A 24,934-nucleotide genomic window follows, 5' to 3' on the forward strand; every position below is an offset into this window, starting at 1 on the left:
GCTAAATAAAGTTAAAATTTCATTATTTAATAAAAATAACTACTCATTATATTGACAACATCATTATGGTTGTTTTATTACTCTTGGCTATGATGTTTTATAATTAGAGCTCTGAATCTTTAGAGAAATCCACAAGAAGACCTGGTGAGCAAATTTCATAAGTTTCCAAAGTGTATTTATTTCATTTTCATGCTTTAAGTTAATTAAGACTTAATTTTAAATTAAATTATCTTCAACACAATTTTGGTTGAGATACACTAAAGCATATTGTATTACCTCAAAGCCTGCTGTAAATCTGTCAACATGGGTTTGGACACAGCAAAGTGTAGCTTGGTTCAACAAGGAATAGACAATAAATGAATGATTTTAATTTCTGCAGTAGGAAATGATAGGGAAAACATTTTTTGGTGGTGGTTTTAGTGGCTTGTATGTTTGGGGTTTTGTTTGGTTGTTGTTTTAGAAACTGTCATTGTAATTGCTACTAGGGAATATAAGCCAACAATAAACTTATCCAAAAAAAGGTTTATAAATCATTTAGTGTTTTAAAGTTTCAATATCCCCTTCCTTCATTTGGCCTTACCAAGCAACCAAAAGTAGCAAGGAAATAAGTGTATAAATAAGACATTATTTACAATAGTAATAATAATAATAAATAAATAATATTCAACCTTCTTTCCTGTAGGTCCAGAAAGGTGACCTACATTTTGGAAGCATTCTGTAGAGGCCTACTTTCACACTGTGGAATATTCACCTTTTATCATGATTCACACAAAGCCTTGTGAACATATGAAGGACATGCAAGACAGCTCAAAGATGTCCCATGAGCCTTATTCCTTTTTCTTAGATTTTATGTTCTGAGAACATCTATGGTAGGAGTCTGTGGTGTGTTGCCAAAATGTCAGTGTTACGGAATTTTATAATTTATTCCACAAATGATCCTCAGTTAGAATTGTGAAGGGAACGTGTGTTTTGGAATCAGTCCTGAAAGTGAATACTGACTTTGCTGTAAAATGGATATGATAATGCCTACCTTAGTGGGTAGATGTGCAGACCAAATGACACATGTACATAAAGCACATAGTATAGTGCTTGAAACCTATTACCTGCACAGTTATGATACGTTATTGTTTTTGTTACTGTTTTCGTTGATATAGGGAGATTTAGGAATACAGGTGCAACTTGACACATACATGTCTTTTCATGATCAAATAACATCAGTGATGTGAGTAGTGGTAAAACAGTGAGAAAAGGCTCTGAACACACAGCAGGCTCATGGAAGCAAGAGAACACCAAAAGCAAACTAACTTTGCCTAGAGTTAGCTTCAGACTGTGAATACAAGGAGAATCTGTTTCATTATTTTCTCCTCTTTTAAAATCATACAGCATAAGCACAGGGTTCTTATAGATGTATTTTAACCTAAAATTTATCTATCATTTATCATCTGCATATTTTTATAATTATACATTCATGCCATGATGTACAAATAGACTTTTGCCATTTACCAGTATGGTGCTTAACGTTTGCTTCAACAAAAAGAAGCTGAATGAAAAGAACATGAGTGAACCATCTTTTATAACTACCACAAATATATCTTTCAAAAATCATAGCAAGATTTCATAATGAGATGACACTACTTTTTTCATTGGCATAGCTTAAGGGGAAAAAAAGGACAAAATGTGTCAGTCTTTGGCAGAGTGTATTAAATATCTTTACTCATAGTGAATAAAATATAAATGGTAAAAAGTAGACTGAATTTTAAAAAACATATTCAATAAATGGATACCTTAAGTAATGGTGTATGGCCGTACTCAAAATTTAAACTCCCTCATTTTTTGACAGGTTGTCTAGTACCAATTTAGGAAAAAATTACCATCAGTTAAGACTCACATTAAAATCCCTAATTCATAGTGAAAATAATTTGGAGGCTAACAAAATTAAAGGATCTTCAACAATTAAAAAAAAATAGCATTTTTTGTCCAAAGAAGTAAAACTGTTTGAAATTTTTAATTTTAGATAATTTTAAATAGTGTAAATAAAAAACCTCCCATTTTGATTTGGATAAAATCTGCATGGAGAAAACTGAATGACATAAAAGAATAAATTCTAAATGGATGAACAAAATAATAATAGAAACTATCATAGAGAAATAGCTGACATATATTGTCATTAAAGTAATAAATATAGTAGAAAAAAGTCCCTTATAAAACATGAATTGAATTTGAGTTTTAACAAGAATTAGGCAAAAAATTAATAACTCCAGAAACCAGAAAAATGCATAATATACTGAATTCTCCTGATTTAATATCTGGTATTTCTACATGGTTATATCTTACAACCAATCCCCTAGCTTCCATAGACTTGTGGATATACTATTCAAGGAATTAAAATAAGTACTAAGTCTGCTATTTCATTGTTTTCTGTAATTATAACAACATCAACAATGTATCACTGTTAACTAACTTAGAAGCCAGCAGGGATAATGTTTTTGTCCACTGTAGTGCTTAATAGGTATATCTCATCACAGGGTAACTCACACATAGCATGGGTATATACACAGGGATTTTTTTTTCAATTGCATTGTTCAGGTTTATTGTTGTCTGTCTGTGAGTATGAACTAGCTATGTTTAGGAACATTTAATAAAGAAAACCTGAATACTGTGAACTTTGATATAAGCCTCAACTGTCGCCTATAAAAAATAATATTATGTCATTTAATCTGGTTATAATGTCTGCTATTTGAGACTTTGTCTTCTCTTTTTAATTCTAAAATAATTTGTGTCTGAACTTGTCACCTGATGTTTTCTCATCAAGGAGCGGGTAGTCATCAAATTTGAGTGTGTGTTGGAGCAAAAGTTTTATTCAAGTTGTTAATATATTGCCATTTAGTATCTGTAATTGTATTTAACTTGCACAGAGTGCCTGAATATAAGATTGGGCACAAAGCCAGTTCAAACCCTCAAATATAAGTGTTGAGTAAAAGTAAGCATTTGACCTTGTTACCAATAAACATGGGGAACAATATGGCTGAAACAACATGGGGTGAAAACATAGGAGTTTTAGATGAGAATTTTCAAAGACGGACTTTTTGAAAAATACATAGTGCTGTTATTAATGGGGCACTAAGTAACCTTAAATATATAAATCACATTTAAAAAATAAAGAGACAAATACAGTGTATGTATATATGTTTTATATAATGGCTCAAGATCGACATCAAGAATAGGAATACGTGGTTAGCAAAATAGTAAGTCACAATTCTCTTGACAATTCTACTTAAAGATAATCACATAATCATTTTGGTAAAATTTCATATCTTTTCTACAAGTGTCAGTAAAATTTTGTAGTGAATCTCTTGGGTGAATCTCTACCCAGGAAATCAATATATTTGAAAGGTAAATGTAAGTTTGGAAAGTCAAATACTGATAATGAAGGATAAATCACCTTACTTAAAATAAATACATAATTGACCTTAATAATAGAGGCATAAATATGACTATAATTAATTTGCTAATTGTCCATGTGTGCCCTCCCTTCTCTCTTTAAACTTAGCATCTGCTCATTAATTAATTTCACTGGCTTTGTTAATTGTATCATTTGCTCTGGCAATGTGCTGTTATTGCCTTTGAGGCTTTTAGAGAAACAGAAGAGATTTCTCACATGGAATGGTCCACAGATTTAAATGGAAGCAGAAATCCTGCAACAGTGTAGAATTTTTCTTAGGTGGTGTGTGATACATATGATTCTTGTACACATATAGTGGTCGTGTAAGAAAACAATTGTAACTTAGAATTAGTCTGAAAGAACTGGAAGGCGGGAAAGGATGCTGTTATAAGCCTTGATTAAAGTACAGCTTGCAGAAAGATGGATGAGAAATGTAACACAATTACAGGTACAGGTAACAGGTAGGATGGAAGTATGATTTAGGTGTACTGGAAACAATAAAGGAATGACTGATGAGTAATGGAAGATAAAATTGAATAGAAAGTTGGGTTCCACCTAAAAGGCAGTCTGCATGGTTTGAACATAATCTGATGGGTAGTCAGACAGACATAAGCAAAAGGCAATATTTTAGAGTTTATAAAAATTCAGTCTTGTAAGGAAACTTAGAGGTCGTATATTACTTCTCATTATTCAGTCAAAGAACTTAATCCACATATCGTCCTTTCCATAATCCTACTCTAATGACAAGTCAAATCATAACCTGAAAGATTCTTTACATTGTGTTAATAATTGTATGAGTGCATACTTTAGAATACATGACACACACTGTAATAAAAAAAAAAAGCTACCTGTGTGCTGTTGCTTTTACTCAATGCAGTATTAGTTAAGGGAACTGATGATTTTGTTGTATTTAACTTTAAAAAGTGAATTATGCATCAAGCATTCATTAAGGGAAATCTGATGCACTTGAGCATATATGTCATGACACGGCACGTAGACATACATGGGATTTTTTGTTGTTGTTGTTATTTTTCTGTTAAAGAAACACACAGGAGAAACCTGGCCTTTCAATGAATGTGAGACTGTGCATAAATATATAACTCAGACTTCATTTGGGCTTCTTAGGTGCCATTGTGGATTAATGGCATTTACATAATTAAAGTGAGGTTATAAACTGTCATAAAAATGAAGAAGGAAAGAGGAGTGTCTCTAGGATTACACCTCTGAAGGTAATAACACTGAGTGGGTAGCAATAATAAAAATAATTTAGTTCTGTGTTGTCCTAGCGATCACCTTGGATTGTGACCATTTATATTATATTGAAATAAGAGACCAGAACTTAAAAGGACAACAATGCGTAACCTCAATCTGGAAGAGTATAGACAGACTACATACTGAATCAGAGCCATGGGGTCTTCCTCCATATGATGATTTTAAAAAAAATGCAGCTTTTCTGAGTAGCTGTTGATCAAATCACCTAGTACTAAAACCATTATAGTTTAAAAGCATATATTTGGAAGAGTATGAAAAAAATACCTGAGTTTAAGATTATAAAGCATGCTAAAAGTCTTCTTATCTACATTTAAAGACACATGCTATTTAAGTAATCATTCCTCGAAGCATTTTAAACAGACATTTTGTGAATTTCTTGAGAGTTCAGGTTTAGGTGTGTAAAAATATGTCAACATAGAAATTTCAACTCTCTCTCTCTTTTCCTCCTTCCCTGTCTTCCTCCCGCCTCCTCCTTCTTTTCTTTGCATCTGCTTATGCATTAGAGATATTTAAAGCAAAATGATTCGAAGAGAACATTATATTCACAAACTTTGGAAGACTAAAGACTTTTTGAAAATAATAAACCAAAAAGTATTATAAATTATAGGATATAATATAAGAGCATGGAGTATAAAATGTTACTTTTAAAGTCATTTCTACTTGATAATCATGCTTAATTACAATGCTGTGATAGCTAGTTTTTTCTTTTAATATTTTTGCTTTTATTATGATGGGCTAATATGTTTTTCCCTTTAGATTCTCAAGTACGTACAAGTCTCGATTTTAACATTATTAAATAATGTTAAATGTTAACTTTTTAAACCATTCTTCCAATGATCTCTTAAATTTGTGAGATTTCATATTTTTAAATACCACAAATTGCTTAAAAATGATGCAAAATACAAATTAATGCCAACATAGATTTCAATAGTTCATACCAAGTATGATTGAGATTTAGCTTTATGGCATATCAATGAAAGAATTGTTTGGAAGCCACTTTATAAAGTTGGATAACATGCATCCTAAAGAAATCAATGTTTTAGCAGTAAATTCATTAACATGTTAGAGAATTCAAAGATGAAAGGTGTAATATTCAGATCTTGGATACAGTTACTCAACGTGCTTATCATTAAGGGCAACCTTAATTTAAAGATTATTCAGAAAAACTTAACTGAAGAAAAAATTGAAGTTAGAGCTGATAGAATTAAGGGGGATTTTTATTTGTTTAGTTTTTTGTAAGCATAGCATAAGGGACAGCAGCTAATGTAATTTTCTGATCCACCAGTCATGTGTAATAAATCTATTTTCTATTTCATTATGTGATAAAATGAACAATTTTTTAGGTAAAAAGATTTAAATATCACCAAATTACAGCACAGATTTTAATGAGGCCTAAAGTTAAATTTGCAACAAAGAAGTAGGATCACTCACTTTGGATCAATTTAGAAAAGTATAAATCTTATAAGTAACAGTCTACATGGAACAGAAGAACTTTGATATCATTCCTTTACCATTGAGAGACTGTTAGGGTTTGGGGCACCATGAGTTATGAGGTTTGTCTAAAACAACAACAACAACAACAACAACAACAACAAAAGTATTCAGAGTAGAGCAAAACAACCAATCAGGGGAAGAAATCATAACTCATGAGAAAAGTATAAAGGAATTGGGAGAAGGAAAGGTTGAAAAGTGATTTTAAAATTGTTTTCAAGTATTTAAATATTTAGTGAAAACAGAGTATTTGAAGATCAACAGTTCTTTATTTTCACTAAATATAGAAAAAGCCTTTGAATTAAATTTAGAGATTGTACTAGCTCTAAAGAACCGTTTCTTTAGAGTAAGATAGGCCATTGGATAAAGTCTCTGGGAAATTGTGGAGTCATCTCTCTTGAGAATAATTAAGAGTAACACAGATAACTAAAATTCAGTCTTGCAATGAGGTAGCAGACTGGATTAAGAGAATTATTATTTTGTCCCTACACTTTGATTCCATGATAATCCTGAATGAATTAAACATGTTATCAAATGCCTCCAACTTCAGTGAAGTTCTTAATTTAACCTCATATTATTTGTTTTTTTCATGGCTTAACATTTCACCAAAGCCAGGTCAGATTTTAAATTCTGTATAATTACTTAATAACACCTAAATTTTTAATCTTAGAAAGTCATTTTCAAGGGATTATGAGGCAGAATTAACAAAAGAAAGAACAAGAATACTTATTACTTCCTGAATATCACCCAGTATTTGACTCTAGATCAGTTTTAGCCTCTCTTCTTTCCTATGTAGTGTGCAAATAATGTGGCTTTTTTTTCCAGATTAAATAGACCCAGGAGTGAGCACATACAAACTAGAATATTAAATAAAATTGTCCTGAATTGATTATATGTAATTTCTGCTATCTTTTAAAATGAGAACTAAAGAGAATGAACACACAGACAAAGTTGGGGAATAGAGAGCAGGATTTAACCATTCCCACTTTTGAGAATTTTGAAAGGTAAAATTCTGTGCATACTATATGTAAGTATTGGCGTAGGTAATTCATTTTCACTAATGTCTTATAGCCTGAATTTTATTGTTCATTAGCTGGCAAAAGCATTATACTTTAAAATATATAGTAACAAATATTCAGATCATTTTAGAATGACTCACATAAGTAAATCTGCTCATTTGCAGATGGCTTTGACATTCCTCAGATAGGCACCACTTGAATGTGATGTAGCATATAGGACTTTTCTAAGATCTTCTTCAAATGAAACATAAGTCTTTACTTCTATTTGCCAAGCTTAACAAATAAATGTTTGACATTCATCTCCTAACTAAATTGGTACAGAACAGGAAGATCAACATAGCCATACTTTGAATTTTTTGCTCATTCATGATGGGCTACAATCATTACCTTACAAGTAGCATGTAGAATGTTACTTTTAGAGAAAAATCTTAGCAAATAGCACAGGTATCATACTTAGACGTTTCATGTATAGACAGTATGAACAGGCAATTATAGTCAACTAAATAAAACCAGGGCAAAGCAGATATTTGAAAAGCACAAACACTCTCTGATTAACTTCTAATATAGTAAATAACTTCAATCTTCTCTACCACAAATTTTAATTGACTATTAAATTGAATTTTTTTGTTTGACTTCATAGCATTATCAGGGGGATATTCTCATGTGAGTGAGAAGAACAAGAAGAGATACCAACCAAGAGAATAAGGAGAAAATGAGTCTCTGGTCAACCTGCTAATTCAAAAATTAGTCCCTAATATAAGAGTATAAGAAATCTTTCAATTCTAAAGTGAATATTTAAAATAATATACACAAACATTCCACCACACAGATCTAGAATTGAGGCAGAAGGATAGGTTATTTGCACAAAGTTACACAAAAGTGTAATGATAACACTTGGGTTAAAAACCAGTCTCAAAATTGTTTTTGAATCTTACATGAGAGCTTGCCTTGTGTTCTGCCCATTCTGCCAGGGAGTATTCTGAAGAAATATTTTCATGCAGTGATTAAGCCCACAAAGGTCTCAAAAGTCAGAAACCCCTTTATTTCAATCTCAGATCTGCCCCTCATCTTCTTATCTGAAACTCAGTTTCCTCATCCATTAAGTAGGAATGAAATAGTAATATTTACAAACTTAAACAGTTGTTGAAGGAATAAAATAAATGCAAAAAGAGAGTTCTTGACACATAGTATGTGTAACAAACAAAAGTATATTATAGGGTTTTTTTAAATTGAAAATGTATAATTGTGTAATTTAAAAAAATTATTATTTCATTTCACATTGAATAAATGACATTTATTATAGAGTTCCTGAAATGGCAAAGATAAAAGTTTATTGAACTGTGTCCATCACAGATCACTGGGAATATTTTCTTAACATACACATACATTCATGCACACCCACCAAGAATTAAACCACAAAGACCAGAAATTAAAGCTAAATTTTATTGATAAGATTAACAAACTTTTGGTTAGAAGACTCTTATTTATAAGAACATTACCCTATTCAATTCTAATAGGAAACCTATTAACAGATACAATTAGAACCAGTTGTAGGATGCTTTACCAAAGAAATCAGATGAAGGTGTAAATTATTTTAAAATGCATACGTACCTTAAATATATGTGATTCATAAATAATTGAAACAAAGAAGTGCACATTTATCTTCTATTATTTGATGTCTTTGTCTTTTCTTTAGCTGTATGTTCACTGGTTAGAGCCATGCATCATCTTATTGCAAAAACCACACCCATAATACATAGTCTGTAACTGTCAGTTTTGGGTCCCATAAAATAGTGTGTATTTAAACATTCTTGAAAAGCTTTCTGAATATGGAATGCTTCTGGAATTTTATGGCACTTTTCCTGAATCTTCTGCTGTTATCTTGCTCAGACGTAATTCTATGACAAACCTTGGTGCAACTTGACGTTAAGAAGTCCTTCTGAAAAGCTCAGTTTAATCTTCTTTGAAGCAATTATTTTGTATTCATATTTTACTAGTTAACATAAGATTTTAATTAAATGAAATAAATTTAATAGCAAGTGCAGCTGATATTAACATGTCTATGAATACATATCTAACTTTTCCTAAGCATAAAACGCATTTTGGCAGCAAAAAAGTAAATGGACATACTATACTATAAAGTAGCATCCTAATTGGGGACATACAGCTTACTGAGGTCAACAAGTCAATATTGTTTATTCATGGAAAGAAAAATGAATTTGTTTGACCAATGAAGTGATTAAGTAGAGGTCTGTCAAAAAAGTTTTTGGGCTTCCCTGGTGGTGCAGTGGTTGAGAATCCGCCTGCCAATGCAGGGGACACGGATTCGAGCCCTGGTCTGGGAAGATCCCACATGCCGCAGAACAACTGGGCCTGTGAACCACAATTACTGAGCCTGCGCGTCTGGAGCCTGTGCTCCGCAACAAGAGAGGCCGCGATGGTGAGAGGCCCGTGCACCGCGATGAAGAGTGGCCCCCGCTCGCCGCAACTAGAGAAAGCCCTCGCACAGAAACGAAGACCCAACACAGCCAAAAATAAATAAATTAATTAATTAATTTTAAAAAAAGTTTTTAATTTATTAATGTTAAAATATTTGCCATATCAAAGTAGGACATCTAATTATGGTAGACGTCACTACAATTTAGCACTGTATTTACATAGCCAAACTGAAATTTTGATGAAAAATCAACACAATACATTTAATCCTCTAATATCTAAAAAAAAGTTTGTTTGCAGTTTATGTATATCCTTCACAGCTACTTGAATGCTACATGACAGCAGCACCAGCCTTTAATCACAGATACAAGGTTTTAAATGAAAAAAGTACATATGAATGATTTTTAGAGTAGTTAAAATGAATGCATCTCAAATTTTCATGTCCAGATGCATCACCTATGGATCTTTTTTTTTTTTAAATAAATTTATTTATTTAATTTATTTATTTTTGGCTGTGTTGGGTCTTCGTTTCTGTGCGAGGGCTTTCTCTAGTTGCGGCGAGTGGGGGCCACTCTTCATCACGGTGCGCAGGCCCCTCACTGTCGAGGCCTCTCGTTGCAGAGCACAAGCTCCAGACGCGCAGGCTCAGTAGTTGTGGCTCACGGGCCTAGTTGCCCCGCGGCATGTGGGATCTTCCCAGACCAGGGCTCGAACCCGTGTCCCCTGCATTGGCAGGCAGATTCTCAACCACTGTGCCACCAGGGAAGCCCTGGATCTTGTTAATGGAAATTCTTTTTTAGTAAATTTTTATGTTATATATATATATATATATATATATATATATATATACTTTACCACAGTAAAAAAAAGGCAAAATATATTGATGCCATGTCCCACTCCAGGCCAATATTATCATTTACTCTGGGAATAGAGCCTGGAAATGGTAGTTTTGTGAAGTTATCCAGTTGATTAAATGTGCAGGCAAATTAGAGAACCAGTATTTAAATGGAAAAACTTAAAATACCTTCCAATCATTTACCATCTGAGTTCTGGTGAGAATGAAGGTAAAGTTTTATCTTTGATTCCATCAATTCTTTGTGTCACAAGGGAAGAAAATATGTTTACTAAGTAAGCACATTCTCAAAACTTTGTTAAGCTAAATGTAACATAGAAAAACCTTCATGATAAGAAAAGCAAAGAAACTTGATTAATAGTAATTAATTTAATGAAGAGCCACAAAGTTCTGGCATTCTACTTTGTTTATGGTCAACTATTTAACAGTATTTGTTTGAGGATCACAAAATACTTTACTAGAAAGATGAAAAGCAAAATTTTCCTTTTAATCATGTCAAATTCTTCTTGGGCTAAATTCAATGATTTTTAAATTCTCAAAATAAAGGAAACAGGAAGGTGATCAGTAATCATTCAAACGGGTATTAAAGTTTCATCTGCTAATTATATCATAATATTTTTATGAATCTGAGAGTATTCATAGAACTGGTATGAAAACTGAAGAACTGTTAAAAATGGTATTTTAGTGCACATGAATGTGTGAATTGTATTGTATGTTAATATTATCTATGTATGGATATGTATAGATAGATTAGATAGCATGATATATAAATATACATATATTACATCCAGGATAAATGTTTTCTGAGCATATTGATTCATGTATAGACTTTTATCAAAACAAAACATTTATCAAAAGAAAGAATATAAGCATCAGGATCAGATTGTCTGAGTCCAAATATTACCAACTTTGTAAACTTGGGCAGCTTTAATCACTCATTTTCTGAGTTAACATCTACAATAAAGACTTCCTGTAAGAACAAAGACGAATCCATCCTGACAAAGAGTATTGCAATGGTCTTCGAGCACTACAGTGCAAAACTGAGATGATCTAAAAACAAAACAAAATTTCATATATATACATATATAATATTATGAGATATATAATGGCATACCAAACAATACAATATTTGTGGCATTTATATGTCTTCCTTCTTTTATTTCTGTACCTTTGTTTTTGTTGTCTTCTGTCCCTCTATTACAAGTTCGCTGACATACTCAGAGAATGACCCATATAGAATTATAATTATGTTGAATATTTATAGAGATGTCAACATTTATAATAGTATTTGAGGTATACAAGTTCCTCTCTTAAATCTGTCTTATAAATGTGACCGGTAATGATACATCTTATGCAGTATTAAATATTAATTTGGGATTATACATTAATGATAAAAACCAAGTGACTTCCTTGATTGCTAAGTCAATGGAAACTAGAGAAATGACTTAGTTTTCTTGCTGTGTAAAAAACATTTCATTTGTGCTCCTGCATGCCACAGAAATGCAGCATATAGAAGTGATAGCAAGTATTATAGTCATAAATATCCATTCTGAATTTGGTCCTAATTAACACTACTTTATGAAAATATAAGATGGTGAACTCTTATCTTAATTGCTTGAACTATAAACATGTATCGACCTGGCAAAGTAGTTTAAGTCAGTAGAGGTTGCATACCAAGTAAGGAGTGTAGTCATAGGTATTTGAAAACTGGGTCAGTGTTCTTTCTACTCAATAGTCAAATTTAGATTCTTTAACAATGCTATCAAATTCAAAAGTCATAAAATGGAATCCACCCCAACCGTTTGGTCAACAGAATGAAATTTCTTTTTCTATTTTATGGTACTACCTACAGCATCTTTTAGACATTTCTCTATTGCCTTATAAACTATTTTTGAATAATTGTTTCTGCTGAGACAGTCTATGATTTAAATGTCCTTTGAAAACCAAAGAAGGCATTTCTTCCATTTGAAATAGTACTTAAAATATTTACATTCTTAATGTTAAGACTTGTAAAGTGATTGCAAGTACCTGCAAATCAAGTGAAATTTGAATGTACTCTTCCATTGACCTGATGTTCTATGATCTGTACCTGTACTTATATAGAGATAATTTGGATCAATGACCTGTAGGAAAATGACACCTAATTTGCCCATTTTAAAGTGACTCACTGAGGTTAAGCCATTTAGACAGCATACCAAAGACAGGACAAAACTGCTGAAAAATGCTAAACAGAAGCCAGTACATTAGCATGTCTTCCAATAGATACATATTTTTTAATAGAATATAAGTGCCAGGTGATCTGGGACCATGTTCTTTTTTTTCACCAAAGTATTCTCAATATATAGCAAGTCCTGCAACATGATAAATATTTTTTGGGCTAATGAATGTCAGAGATGCTTTATTTGGTATTTTAGATTTGGGAATTCTGCCTAAACAAAGCAGAGTAGGCAAAAAGTATTCTTTCTTCTTTTAAGATTAAAAATCGTGAAGAATGTAGGGTTCCAGAAGTTCTTATTGGTGGAGAACTCATGACCTGGCAAACCAAGGCAGTGATGCAGAAAGATGTTCATTATAACAGAAATAGGTTATACAAAAGTCTGACAAAAAGACCATTTAGAAAATTTGCCCCAAGAGGGTGAGAAATGGGTTCGATACAGGCATACATTATAGACTTTTTTCTTTCATCCTTAGATTTGGTTTCATTATTTTTCACTGAGCTGGAATTAGTGTCACAGGGTGACTGTGACATATTGACACTCAAACATTCAACATGTTTTCATTCACTCAACAAATTTTTGTCAAATGCTTAACAATGTCAGACACTATTCTAGGTTATTTTTGTGCAATCTTTTGCTAAATATACCATAGCACATTAGCCTTAAACAAAAAATTTTGACCGAAAATATTGTGAGATAATTTATTACTAAATTACTATATGCCCCTAAATGTATTGCATTGTTTTACCCCAGGATATGTTTGGATTTGGATTATACATGGCCTGAAAATAGTTTCACCTGTGTAAAGGATTTGTTCTTTGAGACATTTTTTTGTCAAGAAGTCACACATATTAATATTTTTAGGTTTAGTGGTAACATGTTTATTAGTAGTAGTACTGCATTCTATTATATATTTATGACTCCTAAAATCCTTGATTTAGATTATATAATTAATTTTGAATTACATCTTCTTTTTTTGTTGTTAGATTGTTTATTTGAGATTTTTCTTGTTTCCTAAGTTAGGTTTGTATAGCTATTAACTTCCCTCTTAGAACTGCTTTTGCTGCATCCCATAGGTTTTGGATCGTCATGTTTTCATTGTCATTTGTCTCTAGGTATTTTTTGATTTCCTCTTTGATTTCTTCAGTGATCTCTTGGTTATTTAGTAACGTACTGTTTAGCCTCCATGTGTTTGTATTTTTTACGTTTTTTTCCCTGTAATTCATTTCTAATCTCATAGTGTTGTGGTTGGAAAAGATGCTTGATATGATCTCAATTTTCTTAAATTTACTGAGGCTTGATTTGTGACCCAAGATGTCCCATGCACACTTGAGAAGAAAGTGTAATCTGCTGTTTTTGGATGGAATGTCCTATAAATATCAATTAAATCTATCTGGTCTATTGTGTCATTTAAATCTTCTGTTTCCTTATTTATTTTCATTTTGGATGATCTGTCCATTGGTGTAAGTGAGGTGTTAAAGTCCCCCACTATTATTGTGTTACTGTCGATTTCCTCTTTTATAACTGTTAGCAGTTGCCTTATGTATTGAGGTGCTCCTATGTTGGGTGCATATATATTTATAATTGTTATATCTTCTTCTTGGATTGATCCCTTGATCATTATGTAGTGTCCTTCCTTGTCTCTTGTAACATTCTTTATTTTAAAGTCTATTTTATCTGATATGAGTATTGCTACTCCAGCTTTCTTTTGATTTCCATTTGCATGGAATATCTTTTTCCATCCCCTTACTTTCAGTCTGTATGTGTCCCTAGGTCTGAAGTGGGTCTCTTGTAGACAGCATATATATGGGTCTTGTTTTTGTATCCATTCAGCGAGCCTGTGTCTCTTGGTTGGAGCATTTAATCCATTCACATTTAAGGTAATTATCAATACGTATGTTCCTATGACCATTTTCTTAATTGTTTTGGGTTTGTTTTTGTAGGTCCTTTTCTTCTCTTGTGTTTCCCACTTAGAGAAGTTCCTTTAGCATTTGTTGTAGAGCTGGTTTGATGGTGCTGAATTCTCTTAGCTTTTGCTTGTTTGTAAAGCTTTTGATTTCTCCATCGAATCTGAATGAGATCCTTGCCGGGTAGAGTAATCTTGGTTGTAGGTTCTTCCCTTTCATCACTTTCAGTATATAATGTCACTCCCTTCTGGCTCATAGAGTTTCTGCTGAGAAATCAGCTGTTAACCTTATGGGAGTTCCCTTGTATGTTATTTGTCATTTTTCCCTTGCTGCTTTCAATAATTTTTCTTTGTCTTTAGTTTTTGCCAATTTGATTACTATGTGTCTCGGTATGTTTCTCCATGGATTTATCCTGTGTGGGACTCTCTGCGCTTCCTGGACTTAGGTGGCTGTTTTCTTTCCCATGTGAGGGAAGTTTTCAACTATAATCTCTTCAAGTATTTTCTCTGGTCCTTTCTCTCTCTCTTCTCCTTCTGGGACCTCTATAATATGAATGTTGTTGCATTTAATTGTTGTCCCAGAGGTCTCTTAGGCTGTCTTCATTTCTTTTCATTCTTTTTTCTTTATTTTATTCTGCAGCAGTGAATTCCACCATTCTGTCTTCCAGGTCACTTATCCGTTCTTCTGCCTCAGTTATTCTGCTATTGATTCCTTCTAGTGTAGTTTTCATTTCAGTTATTGTATTGTTCATCTCTGTTTGTTTGTTCTTTAATTCTTCTAGGTGTTTGTTAAACATTTCTTGCATCTTCTCGATCTTTGCCTCCATTCTTTTTTCGAGGTCCTGGATCATCTTCGCTATCATTATTCTGAATTCTTTTTCTGGAAGGTTGCCTATCTCCACTTCATTTAGTTGTTTTTCTGGGGTTTTATCTTGTTCCTTCATCTGGTACATAGCCCTCTGCCTTTTCATCTTGTCTATCTTTCTGTGAATGTGGTTTTTGTTCCACAGGCTGCAGAATTGTAGTTCTTCTTGCTTCTGCTGTCTTCCCTCTGGTGGATGAGGCTATCCTATATCTTCTTTCTATTGTATCTCATTTAAATTATTTGAACTAAAGAGCCAATTGATAGCTAGGAATGTTTTGTGTCCATTCCTGAAAGTGCCTATTTTTCAAAATGAGAGTTTTGTGATAGTCTTCAGAGTTTATTGATAACCATATATGGTTTTATGTTGAAAATATGTAATGATGCACTAGGTTTGGTTCTTTTTGATGTTATTCAGTTAACTATTTATAGGAAGTAAAGTTTAAAAAATAAGAATTAGAAATTCATGCATATTTAGTTCAAAACCACACATCAAATTCTTTTTTTAACTTCGTCAACCTAAGGGATAATATATATTCTAAAAAACAAACAAACAAAAAAAACCCAAAAAAACTCTTCTAGTAAGAAAAAAACAATATTCTTAGGTCTTACTTAAATCAAGTAGTATTCATTATTTTAAAAATGAGTATGTTTCTCTTTCCCTTGACACTTGAAATCCAGGTATAATGTTTCAAATTACAGGGAAAAGATCAGATTATTTTGTTTTTGGAAACATACATTGTGGTTTGGGTATTTAATTTAATTACAAAATTTTCCCTTCAATTTTTACAAACAAAAATGCATGTAGTGTTTGAATTTAATTTAAAGAAATAAAATACAAATTGAATTTAATTCTATTTATAAAAACATGTAGAATCACTTTTAGAATTTTTACAATGAGTTGTAACTATGCAAACTGAGTGAACACTGGTTTCTTCCCTACATGATCCAGTACAAACGTAGAAACAGAATAGGAAAGTATTGTTACTTAGGGATCAGGGGATCCAGGGACCTGCCTAGAATATTGTAATTGTCTCTTCTTACAAATCCTTGTGTCATAATGTTTCATCTGAGTGCAATGAACATTAGAGGACTAGATAGGACTGGCATACATTTTAAATAAACGTCTTGGTTGGTCATGCTTTAGATTATCTTAGGCTAAATTTCAGATTCTTAGCAATACTAATCTGCACATTTGACACATTTTGTGTATCATTTCCCCAACCTGGCTAGCAGAAATGTTATCATTCTATGTTTGTAGAAACTTAGCTAAGTAAAGGGAGAGATTAATACTTAAGAACTCAAGCAAGTACAGAATCAAATTTATACTATGTGAAAGATTTATATTTTCTTTCTTATTATGTAAAAAGTAGATCTTAGGCAATATTTTGTCTCTAACTGATATGCTTTTCTTTTGCAAATACCAAAATATAATATTTATATTTTGTGTATTCAAAGAGCCATTACCTTGAATCTGTGTCTTCTAATCATGAAGTGAAGATGATTTCTAAGGCAGATAGCATTTGGTTTATTCAAAAAACCTTTTAACATGTCTTATGTAGTCAGTTCATCTGTCAGGCTGATAACATAAGTCCTTCATACTCCTCCTCCTCTTCCTGTGCATATAAACTTTTATTTAATTCAGTTTGAAATAGCTTACTTCTACTTTTCATTTCTTCTTCATGTTTGTGGCACTGTCTCTTACTCTTTGTTCTTTGCTGATGTAAAATACTTATCAACATATCACCAAAGGAGATTGGTTCTCCACAGTAGATACCCAATGTTACACCACATGGAAAATGTCTCTTCTTGTTTATTCCTAAAATCTCTAGCCAGATGTCCATATGTCAGGTTTATCCATTGACATTTGAAATATAAAACTGAATAATTTTATGGATAATAATTATACATGGATATGGCCATTAAACACTAGATTTTAAAATAATTTAGATCTAAAATAAAAAAAAAATGATCACACTTCTTTTGATATCAGGCAAACATAAATGTGGATTTTATTTCATTCTTTTAACTGTCCTAATGTAAAAATAGGTCTTCCAATACATTTACTTTTCATTTTTTCTTCAATATAATGTCCCAAATAGTTGAAAAAATAAAACTAGCCTAAGACTATTTTTTAGAAATGGCCTATTGTTTCAAGGTTAACTTCTTTCCCCAAATGTTAAAATACAACACGTGAATAGCCAGTTAGTTCCAAGAAGGAAAATTTCTGCCAAAGCTTGTGTTCTGTACTCTGTCACAAAAAGTTCCAGCAAAATATATATTAGAGAGAAAGACTCTAAAATAGAAAATAAATGAAAAGTCTCCAATTATTTAAAAATACCAACTTGGTACTATGATTTAAACTGTTATTAATTCACTGTGATTACAAGAAATCACAACTTCCTAGGCACTAACGTAGCATATGAGATGAAAACATATTCATAAAGAGAATCATCAAGTCAGATTGCACTTCTAACACCAAACTTTTTCTTTCAGTCATTTTATCTACTTAAATATGTGATATGTAAATATTAAGAGATACATGATAGAATAACCAATTTACTTGGAATTTTCTAAGTAGTACATCCAGGTACATCTCTCTAAATTGATGCATTGGGAGAAAAAATACTATCAATAAATAGTGTTCACTATCTTTCTCATTTTTCAGAGAATTTTAAAGCGAAATTAATAGAACATTGCTTTGGAGAGCCATATAATATTTAATGATAGTGAAAGATAAAATGTTATTGAAATTAGCTATTTCTTATGGATTTTTAAAAACTATGCTCCTGTGTACAAAAATGTATCAACCTCTGCTCAAAATAGAATTAAATCAGGTATTTTTCAAATGGTTATTATATGAAATATTTCCTTTCCTGGTTCCTATTTCATATACTACATATATATATTATACATAATAAGAAATATACAGAATATGTTTATAATATAAATATAGATGTGCATATACTATAAATATAAATGTTTCTCCAATGAAACATCTTTGTCTCTAAATTGTTCTTTAAATGGTATGCAGAGCCTAATATTTTTAGCAATGCATATATTCATGTGGAAGGACAAAATACTCTGGAATTCACAAAATTGATTTCCACTAATGAAATAATAATCTGAAGTGTTTCAGTAAAAGCCATTCCCTGATATCATGTACACTTATGCCATACAGAGATTTTAATTACCTACTGTTTTCTTGCTACTACAGCAGATTTTTTAATTAGCTTGTTATAGAGCAAACAGTTTGGTGAAAATGTGAGGGAATATTTTCAAAAGTTTTTTAATCTAAAAAGTAACTTATTTTTAAAAGAAAGTTTCATTATATTAATAAAACTAGTACATGTACATTTAGCACATGTCTCTAGATTTAATTAAGGTTTATCTGTGTTATTTTTCTGTGTGCACAACTCATGGTCATTGACAAGCCAGTCAAAGCTTCTAAAATTGGATAAACTGATTAAAAGAAAATCATATTAAATTTCACAAAGAAGAGATTTAAAAACTTAAATCCTTTAGTAGTGTGCAAATTGTACACTATTACCTTGGAGGTATGTACTTTGTCTGCATTAAATCAGGCAAAGGAAAATGCTTTAAAAATCAATTTCTCTATGGACCCAAAGACCAGATACACCATCAAGTCCTATTTTAAAATGGTCTTAATTTAGAATTCATTCACTCAAGAACAGATTGAGTATTAAAAGGTGTGAAATATTTTAGAGCAACAATTGTTTCTAACATTTTGGATAGCTTAGAGGCAGATTTCAGAAATATTGATTTTTTAGTATTTTCTTTGCCAAATGAAAAGACAATGGATCCAGCCCTCAGGCTTTTGTTTTTGGAATTTCTCAAGATCATTTAAATTTGTGTTATTTTCAGAACAGCTTCAAACACCTCTCAGAATAATGTAACTAGGGCCTTGGTAGGTCCTTTCAATGAACTGTGAAAACATTTATATTCAAACTTTTGCTTTCTTGAAAAGTTCAGAATCCTTCATGTTTCAGTTTCTTTGAGGTTTGTTTGGTTGTTTGTTCTGTTTGTTTGTTTTGAAGTTGGAGGAATGAGCTAAACTCTTTTTTTTAAATTTTATAGTTTTTTTATTTTTTTGTGTTTTTTTGTTTGGTTGGGGTTTTTTGTTTTTTTGTTTGCTTGTTTTTTTTTTTTTTTTGGCAGCACTGTGCGGCTTGCAGGATCTTAGTTCCTGACCAGGGATGGAACCGAGGCCCTCAGCAGCAAAAGCCTGGAGTCCTAACCACTGGACCACCAGGGAATTCGCAGCACAATTCTTAAAAGAAGGATTTTCTCCCTTAAATAACCAAACTAAACCAGAAGTATTTGGAATTAGCATTTGTGCTGCTTAGAACAGTTTTACAAAGTGATTAAGTGAAGCCAAAATATCTGTGTTCACAGGAGTCCTATTCTCTAAGGTATCTGGCCCTGTACATCTCAGAATTTTTCTTCTCTTAATTGTAACTGTCAAAAGGAACTATTATGATTGGCTAGATTCACTCCGTATGCTTCTGAACCATTTAAAACATTAAGGTCAGATTTTGAGATTGAACTTTTTGACTTAAATCTTTAAGGAAAGGAGGAATAACACTCCAGGACCAAGCTAATTTACAAATTACTATTTTTAATAGGAATTATCTTTTTTTTTTAATTTGCCAAATCAAGATTTTGATTCGTAAAGTATGCTCTTCTCTTGTTTGCCCTTGTCAATTGGTGTGTACAGGAAAAGGTAAATTACATTTAATATTCATCTAAGTTGGCATTTCCCCAAAATATATTCTAAAAGCACTGATTTTTTGATACTCCCTGAAGTAAATGTTTATCTTGGGCAAATAGGCTTGGATATACATATTGTTTCCATCTCTTGGAAATGATCAATAAACCATCAATAAAACATTTCATAGTGTGTGAGTTCTTTGGTAGAGAAAATGTGAATTCTAATTCTACTTCTTCCTCTAATTAGTTGTGTGGATCATAGATAAGTAATTTCATTTCCTTTTATTTTTTAAATTTATTTTTATTTTTTATTGAGATATAATTGACATATAACATTGTGTAAGTTTAAAATGTGCAACATGTTGATTTGATACATTTATATATTGCAATGTGATTACCACTGTAGCTTTAGCTAACAGCTCTATCATGTCACATAATTATTATTTCTTTTTGAGGCGAGAAGATTTATGAGCTAGTCTCAGCAATTTTGAAGTATGTCATAGAGTATTTTTGACTGTAACCAGTATGCTGTGCCTTGAATCTCCAGAACTTGTTCATCTTCTAGTTGCAAGTTTGTACTTTTTAAGTCATTTCATTTCTTTTGTCCTCATTTCTTCATATGTATACTAAGAATGTTGAATCAGATGACTTTCTAAGGGCTCTGGTCCTTGGCCTGTGAATTTATTTTATTCTAGATAAAATTTAAGTTGTACCTCTGTGCTCTTTGAAGTACAAACACTGTCAACATGAAAAAGAAAATGACATTTGAAAGTACTATCTGTTATAGTGGTCCCAAAAATATCCACTAAATAAAAGGTCAGAAAACCAATGGATTATGGATTAGAAAGATTTTGTAATGAATAGGAAAAATGAGTTAATTTCAGGAATTTTAAAAGACATACAGCTCTAAGCTGTGGTCCCAAAGATATCCCCTAAATAAAAAGGCAGAAAATACAGCCAATAGTTCATGGGTTAGAAATATTTTGTAATAAATAAGAAAAATGTGTTAACTTCAGAAACTTAAAAATATGTACAACTCTAGGCTAAGAAGGAAAATGAACCATTTGGTATGGCACAGCATGAGTTTGGTTAACCAAAATCCTATTAATGTAGAGAATGGTAATTGCATATTAGTGAAAACGTTTCCTTTTAATTTCTAGGTTTTAGTCTCTCCAATAAAGCCAACACTATGACTTTAGTTGTCAATTTTGAAATGAATATTTCTTTTTTTTGTCTGCACCGCGCAGCTTGCGGGATCTTAGGTCCCCGACCAGAGATTGAACCCAGGCCATGGCAGAAAAACTGCCAAGTTCTAACCACTGGAGTGCCAGCGAATTCCCTGAATATTTCTTTAATCCAGTAGTAAACTAACTTTTATAGAAACTCAGGACTGACATGAATGGAAATTTTAATATACAGAGATGAGAAATTTATTTTATACTTGCAACATTGTTTTTATTGTAAATAAGGTACTCATTATACTAATCACCTTGCATCTTTTGCATTTGTAGCCGTAACCTTTCACACAATTTGAACAGAAAATTTGATTTGAGCTTCACTATTTTTGTGGTTCAGACTCAAGTACAATAATGCTGTAGCTTATTAGTTTTGCAATAAACAGGAGATGCACTGGGGTGATTTGGATTATACATCAAGAAGAATTGGATCTTCTTGGCACATCTTATGGAACGCTTTAAAATTAGCATTATTCAAAGAAAACTAGGTATTGGCCAATTAATTTGACATTACAATCTTCAAGTACATTGTTGTTTTTTTTTATACCAATTCAGCTATATTCTGTGACCTTCAGTACAAACTCTTGTGCGGCTTGGCATAAGAAAATGAATGAGGAACTTGTTCTCAAAAATTAGTCCATAACTTAGAATATGTGTTAGGTTTTAGGTGAATTGAATCTTGATTTATCAGATTTTTCTCTATATTAGGAAGCATAGTAAACACTGTAATGTACTGAGACATGGTGATGCATTAAATAAATAAATATTTAAATATTTATTTAATACTTATAGAAAAAGTTATCCTTCAATTGACTATAGTGGCAAAGATATCTGATTATCTCCATATGAATGTCTTTAAAAATGTTTTCAAATCTTACTTACCCCCAAGATAATGACCTTTTAAAATTTCATTAAAGTAGCCTTATTATGTGACTTTAAAAATTATACATGATAAAACAACTGCAATTGTTACTACTTTTTTGAAGTAAATGGCAGTAATAGATTGTTGCATGATATTTGATCAACAAACATTAAGGCAACACCATCAGTTTTGTGGTGAGCTCTGTTGACCTTTAAGCTATTCAAGCAGTATCTATTTATCATTATTTTTTTCACATTTAGCCAGATGTTCCTAATGCATGTTGAGTATTTAAACATTTATGTTAGGATTATGAAGGAAATGTTAAAATATGTTTGTATAGAGTAATAAAACATATATTGGTATTGTTCTTGTGATAATTTTTTGTAATTTTTATGTGACTTAAGTAGAAGCTGCATTTTTTACTGTAAAATGTGATTCCTTAATTTAAACTTTGTAGTACAAGACTCCCAGTAATTCATGTTATTTACTAATTAATTACTTACGTTCCTTTACTAATTAAGATATTTGAGTAATAAATTTAGAAAGTAATTTTAAAACCTCAAGTATATTTCAAAGTAAGCACGTACACAAACTTAAATTTTTATGTGATTATTGCATTTGTGTAAGTAAAACTAATGATACCTGAACTATTAATGGCTTAAATTTATTAATTAATACATTTATTATTAAATACATTGCAGAATATTTAATAACCTGAAAACAATTTTCTTGGTGAAAGCAAGTTTAACTTGTTAGATATATTTATTTTATTTATTAGTAAAATTTCAAGTTACACATAAATGATATACTCATTCATAATATAACTTTGGTTGGATTAATTAGTAAAAAAATTCATTTCAGTCATAGTGATTCACATAGATTCTAGTATCTCAAATGACAAGGATTATCCTTATTTTGATCTTGCAAAAATCTTGAGCAGTATGGATGCTTCAAAAATATCAATGATAAACCTTTAAACATTAGGAAGCAATTGAAATTTAGGAATACATTCGGAAATGAACTTTATGTAAAAAATCTTCCTAATATAATGAATGTATCTATTAATTTCTGTGTCAGCATATGAGTGCTTAATATTGCTTTAGAGGGGGGAAATTATTCCCTTTTTGACTATTTTTCATGTGATGAATTTGTTTCTCTTCAGAACTGTCCTGAAAATTTTATGCAGAATCTGCTTATTGTCCTGAATTTTAAAGAAAATTGATCAATATTTGACTTTACTGGTTTATAAACCAATTTTCATTTTTCAGCTTGGGAGCTAAATGTCTCCTGGGATGAATTTTTAAAATGTGTTTGTTTTCTTTTTCACTGTTGTCATGTCACTTGTTTTGCTTTTTTTATTTGTACCTCCTTACCCTTAGAAATAAGTCTAGACCTATCACATTTTTTTTCTGACCTTTTCAGTTACCAAATTGGAAAGGATTTTAATAATTAGGTCTAGACCACACTGAAATTACATTCTTAAAAATGAAAGCAAGCACTTTATTATTTCTCTGCTTAAAACAGTCTTTCTTTTTCACTTCAGTATATTGAAAACTCTACATTTAAATATCACAGGAATTTTTAAAAAAGTATTACAGGAATTGATTATTAATTCCAATAATAAATTAAAATGCTGTGTGTGTGTGTGACAGAGAGTGAGAGACTTATCATTGAAGTAGAACCATTATTTGAGTGGTGCAGGGTTGATGAATATTATTTAGAAGATCAATTCTACCTAAAGTGCCTTCTGAAAGCACTACTTTTTTTTTTTTCTTTATGCTTTGGTTTGTATTACCATTAAATTACATTGCTTATAGACAAAACACCTTATGATGAAAAATAAATGTGCACAACTTAAAATGTTGTGCAATGCTCTATAATTAATCCATATTATCACATAGAAACACTACTTTCACCTCCATTTTTCTGTCTTTGACCTATTCCCTCTCTCTAAGCATTTCATACATCTTTAGTTTCATAATATTCGAATTTAATCCAAAGTTGATTTTTAACAAGTTCAAAATGTTTATCTTTAAAGTTTTTATCTTTAGATGTGTGTTATTAAATATATCAGAAAATCATTTTTACTGTTGGCTTTAAAATTTTACAAAGAATAAATCTGTGATTCATTTTTCCAGATCAACACATATCAAAGTATTTATAAATATATAATTACTTTGTTTTGTTTAAAAATAGACCTTGCTATTTGTCTTAGATCAAGCATGATCTCACAGTGTTTTGAAGGAAGTCACTTAATAATGCAGTGCTAGAATTTATTTATCTGGATAATAAATATAATGATCTCGAATCCCCCATTTTTAATTGTGAGAAATAAATGAAATTTTAGTTATGAAAATAGCTGTATTATAGAAAAAGTGTCTTAACCAAGATAAGAATACTTCTATTGGGCCATCTAATATTAGTATCCGTTGATGTTTTCTTTTTTCCCATGATTTTTTCAAATCGGATTTGGAGGAAATACAACCTGTTAAGTCAAAAACAATGTTTTCCTTATGCTACATTTCCTGTAGGAGGCTCCAGGAGAAAAAGTGAAATTTTAATAGAGGACTATACTTTGTTATCATCGGCAATGAGGCTAGAAAATCTAC

General features: G+C 31.4%; 1 protein-coding gene across 1 annotated transcript in view; it reads left to right on the plus strand.

Moving 5' to 3' along the window:
- PCDH11X (protocadherin 11 X-linked) overlaps nt 1-24,934 on the plus strand; it is a 685,545-nt gene that overhangs the window by 551,388 nt on the left and 109,223 nt on the right. The window lies entirely within an intron of this gene.

This window comes from Balaenoptera ricei, chromosome X, assembly GCF_028023285.1.
Source record: "Balaenoptera ricei isolate mBalRic1 chromosome X, mBalRic1.hap2, whole genome shotgun sequence".
Lineage (NCBI taxonomy): Eukaryota > Metazoa > Chordata > Mammalia > Artiodactyla > Balaenopteridae > Balaenoptera > Balaenoptera ricei.